This window comes from Symphalangus syndactylus, chromosome 14 (genome assembly GCF_028878055.3).
Source record: "Symphalangus syndactylus isolate Jambi chromosome 14, NHGRI_mSymSyn1-v2.1_pri, whole genome shotgun sequence".
In the NCBI taxonomy this organism is placed as follows: Eukaryota; Metazoa; Chordata; class Mammalia; order Primates; family Hylobatidae; genus Symphalangus; species Symphalangus syndactylus.
This window is the reverse complement of record NC_072436.2, coordinates 67,028,147-67,038,788: the sequence shown is the minus strand read 5'-3', so window position 1 is coordinate 67,038,788 and position 10,642 is coordinate 67,028,147. Positions and strand designations below refer to the sequence as shown.

Below are 10,642 nucleotides of genomic sequence, written 5' to 3'. Positions count from 1 at the left end.
TCATTGGTTCTGGTTCTTCTTCAAATAGGGCCTCATCTCTCCTTTACTCCAGGTAGTGGTGATATTAAAAATATTTAGCACCTGGAATGACAAGTGCATGGACCGATCAAAACAGGGGCTCAAGCCGTACCAGGCATTAACCCTTTAGTTTTTGGATCCTGGGGAGGTCTGGATAGAAGAAGGTAATGGGGTTGAAGAGGGGATGGGTGCTTGGGGCATTGGCTATTTACCAATGAATATGAAAGTATCTCAGTATTTTAACAAACAGAACAGCATTCGTGCACACCAGATGAATGTCAGACCTGCCTTCAGATATTTCTGGGAGTTGTCAGTTTGTTGTAGTCAACATAGGCTGCCATAACAAAATTCCTTAGACGGGGTGGCTTAAACATTTATTTCTCATAGCTCTAGAGACTGGGAAGTGTAAGATCAGGGCACTAGCAGACTCAGTGTCTGGCGAGGGCCCTCTTCCTGGCTTGTAGAGGGCTACCCTCTTGCTGTGTCTTTACAGGGTGAAAAGAGAGCAATCTCTCTCTCCTCTTCTTAAAAGGGCACTAATCCCATCACTGGGACTCTACCCTTATTAACTCATTTATATCTAATTATCTCCCAAAGGTCCCACTTACAAATACCATTACACTGGGGATTAGGCCTTCCACATATGAGGTTTTTATTTTGTTTTGTTTTTGGAATGGAGTCTTGCACTGTTGCTCAGGCTGGAGTGCAGTGGTGCGATCTCTGCTCACTGTAACCTCCACCGCCTGGGTTCAAGCAATTCTCTTGCCTCAGCTCCCCAGTAGCTGGGACTACAGGTGCATGCCACCATACCTGGCTAATTTTTGTGTTTTTAGTAGAGATGGGGTTTTGCCATGTTGGCCAGGCTGGTCTTGTACTCCTGACCTCAGGTGATCCACCTGCCCAGCAGTGGACAGCCTCTCCTGCAGGTACACCGGCCTCTGCTGGGCATGACTGCGGTTTCTCCTGTGTGGTTTTTATCTCTGAAGCACTAATTCCTCCATTATCCTCTACAGGTGCTTCTGCTCTTGACTGACAAACCTTATGTTCTTCTGTGGATGTCCAAGCTGCCTTGGATTCTCTGGGCACCACTACCAAAGTCTTAGAGCCCTCAAAGTGCCTGGATTTTCCAGACATTTAAGGTAAAGTGGGGGAGGAGAATGCCTATTTTTCTCTTTAAATCTCTTTTATGAGAGGAGTACCAAAAGGGCATTTATGTATTTATTCACTGGACAAACATTGAGGGCAACTATACATCAGGCATAATTCCAGGCGTTAGAGCTAAAGTGAAAAAGACAGGCTCCCTGCTTTCATGACACTTACATTCTAGTGGGTGGAAACAGAATATAGACAAACATATGTAATGTCAGCTAATAATAGGTGTAGGAATAAAGCAGAGTCATGGGTTGGAGAATGATGGAGTATGTGGGGTATGCCTGCTGTTTTATATCTTAGACTGGATGATCAGAGAAGACCTCTGACATTTGATCAGGAAACTTAATCAAATAAAAGCATGAGCAATGCGGGATATGTGGGAACATAGCAAATGCAGACTGTAGCAGTGTGCACATGCTACAGTGTTTTATGGTTTTAATGACCAGTTCCTTCACTTTTTCCTGACGTCTGCCTTTTGTCTTATGCTTGCCTTCTCAAACCTCAATTAAGATTTTTTTTCTATAATTGACAGGTTTTTTCATCTATCATCTTTGTTTATCCAGAAACAAAGAGAGAAAAGAAGAAGAAAGACAAGGAGGGGAGGAAGAGAAGCAAAAGGAGGAGGAGAAGAAGGTGGCAGCAATAACAATGGATGTAGGAGGAGGGAAAGGAGGGCATGCTGCCCTTGCTCCTTCTTTCATTGCCTTTTGGCTCCTGGACGAAGAAAGGGCTACACCACGAGAGGGGCAAGTCCAGTCTGAGCAGTCTCTTGGGCCTGTGGGCAAGTTAGATGTGGGGCAGCGGGAATCTGCTCCATTTTGAGTTGTCTGGCATTTTTATGTACTCATTTGGTGCAGTCCTGCTATGGGGATTGATAGCCAGGAACCTGCACCATGAGTCCCAGGTATAGGATCCTCTGTTCAAAGTATATGGGTAGGTCTCATGCTCCGTATGGGCCTCCACCTATCTTTTCTCATTCTCAGGACCCTCAGCTCCTTTTGGCAGCAGCATCTTAATACCTGCTGCTACTAGAGGGAAACATCATCAGGAGCATTTGCTTGGCCATAGTAGGTTGGTACCAGCAGGCAACATTCCTGTTTCCTAGTACACTGCCTGGAACCTAGAAAGTACTCGGTAAACCTTTGATCAGGAGGTGCTGTGCTTCAGGACAGAAACCAGGATTCTGGTAACTAGGAATACATTCCACTCACGGGAAGTTTAAAACTGGCAAGCTGTGTGTAGGCATGTGCCTGTAGTCCCAGCTACTCAAGAGGCTGAGGTGGGAGGATTGCTTGAGCCTAAGAGTTTGAGTCCAGCCTGGACAACATAGTAAGACCTTATGCCTAAAAAAAGATAAAAAATTAAAACCAGGGTAGAACTAGAACTTATGCAATTGCTTCCTTTAGTTTAATGTGTCAATGTTCTCTAGCAACCCAGTGTTGGTTTCACTATTCATTGCAACAAGGGAGAATGCACACCATGGGAGATCATGAGATATTTCCATATTGGGATGTTACTAGGAGTTATAGGATTTGCCTTGTGTTACGTGATCTTAGGGAGAAAGTTTTAAAGGCCAGTGCTTTTCTGTGAATTGGATGCTGTCAAGATGAGGGAGTAATTCCATGATTGGGCATCTTAATAAATTTTATCCAGAAGAAAAGAATACAGTGATGGGCTTGGCGCATGGCTCATGCCTGTAACCCTAGCACTTTGGGAGGCCAAGACGGGTGGATTGCTTGAGCCCAGGAGTTCAGGACCAGCCTGGGCACCATGACAAAACTCCATCTCTACCAAAAAAAAAAAATTAGCTGAGCATGGTGGCATGCGCCTCTGGTTCCAGCTACTCAGGAGGCTGAGGTGAGAGGATCACTGGAGCTGGTGAAGTCGAGGCTGCAGTAAGCCATGATAGTGCCACTGCACTCCAGCCTAGGTGACAGCGAAAAGAAAAAACCACAGTGATGGTAGAGCTATAATTGATTTAAAAAAGCAGCAATCAAATTAACTGGAAAAGGAGGGTGTTTGATTTGCACAGTAACGTTGTTTTTGTCTGTGCTTAGGCAAGATTATGAAATGGTCTTGTCATGTCTTGTTTCTTCAGTCACAGAAAGACCCTGTGTGACGTCGGTGTTCTGTGAGATTATTTATGCTCAATGCGCCTGCTCTGCTCTCTCCCGCGGCCTCAGCCATGGCCCAGCCCCAGGGCTCTGCCACCCACTCCTCAGCATCTTTCACCTTCTGCCCCAGCCACCTCACCTCCTCGTGGTTCTTCTTCAGGTAGGCCAGCTCCTCCTTGAGGTTCTCAATGTGCATCTCCAGGTCAGCTCTGGCCAGGGTCAGCTCATCCAGCACCCTGCACAGGCCATTGATGTCGGCCTCCACACTCAGGCGCAGGGCCTGCTCTGTCTCAAACCTGCTGTGGGAATCAGGGACTTCAGCCCAGGCTGCTTGGACCTGCAGGTCCAGGTCCTGGCTGCTCACCTGCCTTCATTTTGCCAGGACTCTAAGGGGTTGGAACGGCTGACGAGAGGGTCGAGTGGACACAAATTCCAGCCTCGGGGCCCTGGGACCATCACAGGGCCAGATCCCATGCCCACCAGCTTCCTTACTTCTCTCTGCCTCCCGCCTCCCCTCCCTCTCTTCTATTCCCTGCCTAAGCCCAGCAACCTTCAGAACTGGCTGCCTTCACTGCATCCTGGACTAAGGAGTGGGGCTCCTAGGACTGCCCCACCCTGAGCTCCTGGGCCTTGCCACAAGAAACCAAGGAGTCCTGGGGTCAGGAGGGGTACCCTGAGATCCTCCCCCAGCTGGCCCAAGGCTGCCCAAGCCCACAGCTAGGACTCACTTGGTGCGGAAGTCAGAAGCAGCCAGATGGGCATTGTCAATCTGTAGCAGGATGTTGGCATTGTCCACGGTGGCTGTGAGGATCTGAGGAGATGGGAGAGTAGTCAGGTCACTGGATGGGGGTGGCTGAGCCCACACCAGGGTTCTGAGCAGATCTTCCTGCCTGGGGGCCTCTCTTCCCACCCAGCCCCTCCCTTGCCCCGTGCTGTATTATTGGCAGAGGAGGGGCAAGCAGGACTCTAAAGGGCTGAAAGGTGCCTCTTCTTCCCCCGCTACTCAGTACCCCACCAGACCCCCATGCCAGGCTCAGCCTTAAAGGAGAAGAGACAGCTGGCTGGGAGTATGAGGCAACCAGAAAAGAAAGGGAAAATGTCCCCAGGGCAGAAGCTGTCCCAGAATTCTAGAACAAGGGAGGGGATGTGGGCAACCCCCTCCTTTTACAGTCAGCTAGAGGGTGCCCCTGACAGGCTCCCCCAAAAGGAGGCTAAAGGAGCCCTCACCAGAGAGTGGTTCCAAATCAGAAGTCAGGACCCCTCCTAATCCATAACCCTGGGCTCCAGCCAGCAGCCCTGCCCCCTGGGGTTTGCTGAGCCCGTCTTAAGGGACAGCAGGAGGAAAGGAGAAGCCAGAAAAATCCCCAAATAAGGCACATCAGAGGCCTTCCCCACCCTGAGGTCCCGCCCCCTCCCTTCTGCCTCCCCCCGCAGCAGGTGCTATCGGGAGCTCACCCAGACACCCCCACTCCACATCTCCCAAAACCCCTTCCTGCTGACCCCTGCTCCAAAGGAGCAAGACACCACGCATCCAGCAGCCCATGGGCCCAGCCCTCCATCTGCATCCTCCTGCCTCATCCTACAACCTCTCCAGGTGGAGGAGCTCCATGGGGGAGAAACTGAGGCTCCAAGGGGCTCCACGAGGCCTGTTTGTTCCTGACTCAGCCTGCTGTCCCCAGAAAAGGGGGATGTGGGCCACACAGGGGCCCCAAGGCAGGTTCCCAGAAGGTAAGCCACAGCCAAACCACTCTTGGCTCCCTGAGACCCTATGGCTGGACTCCAGGCCTTTGGCCAGGGCAGGAGTTGGGGGGGAAGAAGTCATGCGCCCCGGAGACCCCTCCCACCAGCAGGCCCTACCTTGTTCTGCAGCTCCATTGTCTTGTAGTACTGGCTGTAGTCACGGGTGGGCCCCAGGGCCTGCCGCTGGTACCAGTCACAGATCTTCACCTCCAGCTCAGTGTTGGCTCCTCCAGGGCGCGCACCTTGTCCAGGTAGGAGGCCAGGCGGTCATTGAGGTTCTGCATGGTGGCCTTCTCACCTCCGGCCAGCAGCCCATCAATACCCCCAAAGCTGCTGCCATAGCCACCGCCAGAGCCAAAGCTGTAGCAGCTGGAGTAGCTGCTACCCCCGAGGGCGCTGCCCAGGCTGCCAGCAGATCCCAGCCTGCAGGAGCTGGCACCCAGGCCACCAGACAGCCGGCAGGAGGTGCGGGAAGAGCCGCCCCCCAGGCCGGAGGAGCCCTTGATGGAGCTGGAGGAGGTGAACTGGCAGATGGTGGTGGTCATGGTGGCGGCGGCAGGAGGCAGGCACACAGGAGAAGGGCTGGAGAGGAGAGGGGCCCCAAGTTGTGTAGGGCTGCCGGGGTTCACATGCTTCCTTTATAGGCCACCAAGTGGGCGTAGCGATTACAACAGGCTTGCTCCTCTGTTTCCATTCCCCTGGGCTTTCATCACCATGGGCCACCTGCCAACTCCCAGGTGGCTGGGGACCCCCTCCCCACCCATCATCAGCAATTTGCCTCATTTCTCCAAATCCTCGTGCTGGGTGCCGTGCGTGTGCATGTGCGTGCCACCGCTCTCAGGCCTGTCACCTGTGATTCGGGCGGGCCTTCCAGCTATGCTTTCCCATGACCTAACACGGAGAAGAGGAGAAGGCAGAACTTCACCATCCCCAGGCCCTCCCAGGCAGCCACCACCCCAGCCCGGGCTGCCTCAACCCTGTCTGGTGGGGAAATGGGTTGCAGTATCAAGTGACCCCCCGGAAGTTGCTGTCTTTCACCCCACACTGCTCCACCCACAGTGCTGGCCCGGGGCTGGGTGCTGAAGAGAAAGGGGACTGAGAGCCTATCCTGCCTTGGAAACTGAGCCCAAACCCACCAGGCCCACCTCACAGCACAGAAATGCCATCAAGCCTCAGAGGCCAATTCACATGGCAGATAAAGAAATTGGGGCTCCAGAGGGGTGCAGTGTCCACACTGGCCCCTTCTGCAGAGCCTGACACCCAGGAATGCACTCTAGGGGCTACAGTTCCATCCAGTCAGCTTCTGTCCCTGCCCCATCCCTAGAAGCCCTTGCTAACCCAGTCTCCTCATGTAAACCTTTCCCCAGGTTTACACTCCAGGCTGGGGTGGGCAAACAGGGGCTCAGCTATAGGATGGGGAAACGGTGGGCTGTGCTAAGAGAGGATCTAAACCAACCGAGAGGGGAATGCCCCCTTCCACTCCTCTCATCCTTCTGTACCCCAAGAGACCTCAGGGTCAGACGAGGGGCATTTATCTCAGGTCTCAGCCCACAGGAAACGTAAAGGACATTGCCCAAGAAGAGGCTCTTAGAAAGACCCCAGCCAGCCCCCTCCCCACTCCAGGCTCCCCAAGATGTGGCTCCTCGGGTGGGCCATGTGCCCCACCCCACAGCCCCACCCTGCCCTGCCCACCACCCCAAGCCCGGCCCTGGGTCCCTGGCCAGCCTCTGCCTTGCACCAGAGCAAGGGTGCCTGGTGAAACGGGCAACCTGATGCTCTCTGGGCCCTGCCCACGTTCCCCTTCCATCCACCCTCCCTTGCATCTTTCTGTGCCTGGGGCCCCCGTAGGAAGCAGTCACATCCAGACTCACCAGGCCTGAGATGCTGGAGGATGGAGAAGCGCTTGCCACGGGAAAAATCCTCCAGGAACACATGAACAAAACTTCGCCTGCACCTGGGACATCCTTCTCTACGGCTGGTCTACGAGGCAAGTGGTCTGCACAGGATCCTTGGCTAGCTCCAATGCAGAGGAGCACATGAGCCCAACCTCCACGGCAGGTGCAGATCTTTGCCTCCCTTTTATAATGTCTGTATTCAAATGACATATCCTGGAAGCCTCTTTCTGATAGGATGAGAGCAGACTCTGTACTACAACACAGATTGGATAAGTCTCCAATTCTGATTAGTTAAGATTATCCAGTCAGAGCAGGAGACTATTATCCAATAAGAGTTGTCGAAAAAAGTTCCTTCTCACCCAATCAGAACCAAGCTTTCAAGATATAGCGGTTGAGTACAGCCATGATAAAAGGGAGGCGAAGGCCCATTCCGCCATTTTCTCTTCGTGGAGGCTGGGTTCGCGTGCTGCTCTGTGGTGTGGTCGTCATGGACCGGAAGCGTGTGCGGCGCGCCTGCCTTGAGGCCAGCATCAGGGAAGGGTGTCCCAGGTGCAGGCGAAGCTTCCTTCAGGTGTTCCTGGAGGTCTTTCGGCTCGCAAGCGCTTCTCCATTCTCCCGACGTCTCGGGCCTGGTGAGTCTGGATGTGAGCGCATCCCACGGGGCCCAAGGCACAGAGAGAGAGAGAGGAACGGGGTGGAGGGAGGGAAACGTGTGCAGGGGCCAGGAGCGCCAGGCTGCTCCGGCTTCCCGGCCCCCGGAGCCCGCCCGGAGCTGTGGCCTGGCTCGGGCCAAGGCAGAGGCCCCACCTCCTGCTGCTGGCGCTGTCACCTCCCTGTGCTCCTGCCTCATGAGTCCCTGAGGGCCTCCTGTCATCTGGAACTGGAAATAAGTTAGTGAAGTGACGTTTCGTGAATATTTATTGGCCTTTGCGTTTTTGTCTTCATTTTCAGTGCTGGCTTTTCTGTTGGGTCATTTGTGTTCTGAGGTTGATTTGAAGAATTTAAAAAAGTATTCTACAAATTAATCCTTTATGGGGTCATTTCTAGTGTAGATAGTTGTTTCTTAGTCTGGTCATTGTACCTTAATTTTATTTCACATTTCTTTCTTGCTGGTAAATAAGAAACTAATTGATTTTATAGATTGATTTTGTATTGTGTTACCTGGCTTAATTCACATAGTCATAGTGGTCATTTTTGGATTGTGGTGGGTTTTTCATGTACCTATGTACATGTAGTTATGTACTTACATACTTACGTACTTAAATACTTATGCACTTAGTGTCAGCCACGTATAATAACAGCTATATTGCTTAAATGTTGGTTTTTACACCTTTATTTTTCTTTATTTTCTTCTTTTGTTGTCCCGATCACACCTCCTGAACGGTGTCTGGTTCTGATTCCAGGGAAAAGGTTTCAGTGATCCTGTATTCCTTATGTAGTTTGCTGTAATTTCATTTTAGACAAACTTAATCCGATTAAGGAAGCTGCCTTCTTTTACATATGCTAAGAGTTAGTTATGACTAATTGTTGAATTTGAATAAATGCTTTTTTTTACATATACTGTAAATAATCATATATTTTTCTCCTATTTTTCTGAAAATAGGATATTTTACATGAACTATTTTTGGATGTTAAGCAATCCTGCATTTTTTAGTATATCCTGCTTGGTATCCATGTGTTACATTTCCATATGTGGTTTAATTCATATGATATGATTGTTTTAGAATATTTGTATTTCTGTTAATGAAAGAGAGGGCCTATAATTTTTTTTTCTAATGTCCTATTCAGATTGTGGTGTCAACGTAATGCTGGCTTCACAAAAAAAAAGCACTGAAAAATATTTCCTATATTTCTTCTCTTCGGAAGAGTCTGAGAAATTTAGGTGTTTCTTCCTTAAATATTTGGAATATTTCTTTAGGTATGGAATTTTCCATGTGGAACAGTATTTTTGTTGGCTGGTTTGACTTCTAATAATTCAAATCCTTTGGTATATGTAGAAATTTTCTTGTTTTATGTTATTTCTTTGTCCATTTTAGTACGTTTATTTTTATTTTTATTTTTGGGGGGACAGGGTCTCGCTCTGTCTCCCAGGCTAGAGTGCAGTGGTGTGATCTTGGCTCACTGCAACTTCCGCCTCCTGGATTCAAGCAATTCTCCAGCCTCAGCCTCCTGAGTAGCTGGAATTACAGGTGCGTGCCACCACGCCCAGCTAATTTTTGTATTTCTAGTAGACACAGGGTTTCACTATGTTGGCCAGGCTGGTCTTGAACTCCTGACCTCGTGATCCACCTGCCTCAGCCTCCCAAAGTGCTGGGATTACAGGTGTGAGCCACAGTGCCCGGCTGTATTTTTTAGTAGAAATGGGTTTTCGGCATGTTGGCTAGGCTGGTCTCGAACTCCTGGCCTCAGGCGATCCACCCGCCTCGACCTCCCAAAGTGCTGGGATTACAGGCGTGAGCCACCATGTCCGGCCTAGTAAGTTTATTTTTCAGTGTGATGTTATTTGAATCTCTGTTGTCAAACTTACAGTCCTAAGTATTTCACAGAACCCTCCTAGTGTCTTAATACACTGCTCTATAAAGCAGGCTTCTGTTTTGATTCCTGATATTGTTTTTTTGTGTCTTTTCTCTTTGCCTTAGTTAGTTTCACTAGCGGTTTATTAAGTGTATTAATATTTATAAACCAACTTTTTTTTTTTTTGAGATGGAGTCTCACTGTGTTGCCCATGCTGGAGTGCAGTGGTGCGATCTCGGCTCACTGCAAGTTCCGCCTCCCAGGTTCAGGCCATTCTCCTGCCTCAGCCTCCCGAGTAGCTGGGACTACAGGCACCCACCACCCCGCCCAGCTAATTTTTTGTATTTTTTAATAGAGACGGGGTTTCACTGTGTTAGCCAGGATGGTCTTGATCTCCTGACCTCGTGATCCACCCACCTCGGCCTCTCAAAGTGCTGGGATTACAGGCGTGAGCCACCAGGCTTGACGCTATAAACCAACTTTTATCCTTGATTTGTTACTGTTGCATTTTTTTTCCTATTTCATTGATGTCTGCTCTTTATTACTTTAATTCTGCATTCTTTCATTTTGATCGTTTTTAATTCTTGAGAAGGGAGTTTATATGATTGATTGTCAATCTTTTTTTCTATTCTAACACATTCCTTTAAGGCTGTAAATTTCTCTCTAAGCAGGGATTTATCTGACAGCCCACATTTTCCATCAGGTGTTTCCAAACCCTGTGTCTGCAGCTGCGTTGACCTCCCAGTGTCTCCACTGTGTATTGCCTACAGCCATGCCAGGCCTTGTGTGTCTCCATCCTTGTGCCTGAAGCCTGTATCTTCTCGCCAATATCACCATCCCGTAATGACTGAAGCCCACGTCTGCCCTTGTGTATTGTCACCTGGTCTGTCCTCTGCCTGCACTTTATGCCGCCTGTCAGAAGTCTCCATTTCTTGCTCCTGCAGCCCGTGCCAGCCATGTGAGTCTCTATCCTGTGTGCTTGCAGGACATTGCTTGCCTTGAATGTTGCCATCTCCTTAGCCTTCAGAAAGTAGCAGTCCTCCTGTGCCTCAATCCCTGTGTTTGCAGCCCGTTCTGATGTTTTTGTCCGTCTGTCCCCTGAGCTTCTGCCCATGCCAGCTTATGTTTGCTACATTCTCTGTCCCCCTAATCCATGTCCACAGTCAGTGTTTTCATCCATGCTTTTTGGGCCATGTCTGCACTCATGTG

The 10,642-nt window shown here is 50.1% G+C and overlaps 1 pseudogene; it reads right to left on the bottom strand.

Annotated features, from left to right (window-relative positions):
* Window positions 1–7,332, bottom strand: LOC129463017 (keratin, type I cytoskeletal 17-like; annotated as a pseudogene).
* Between the last annotated feature and the right edge of the window lie 3,310 nt (window positions 7,333–10,642).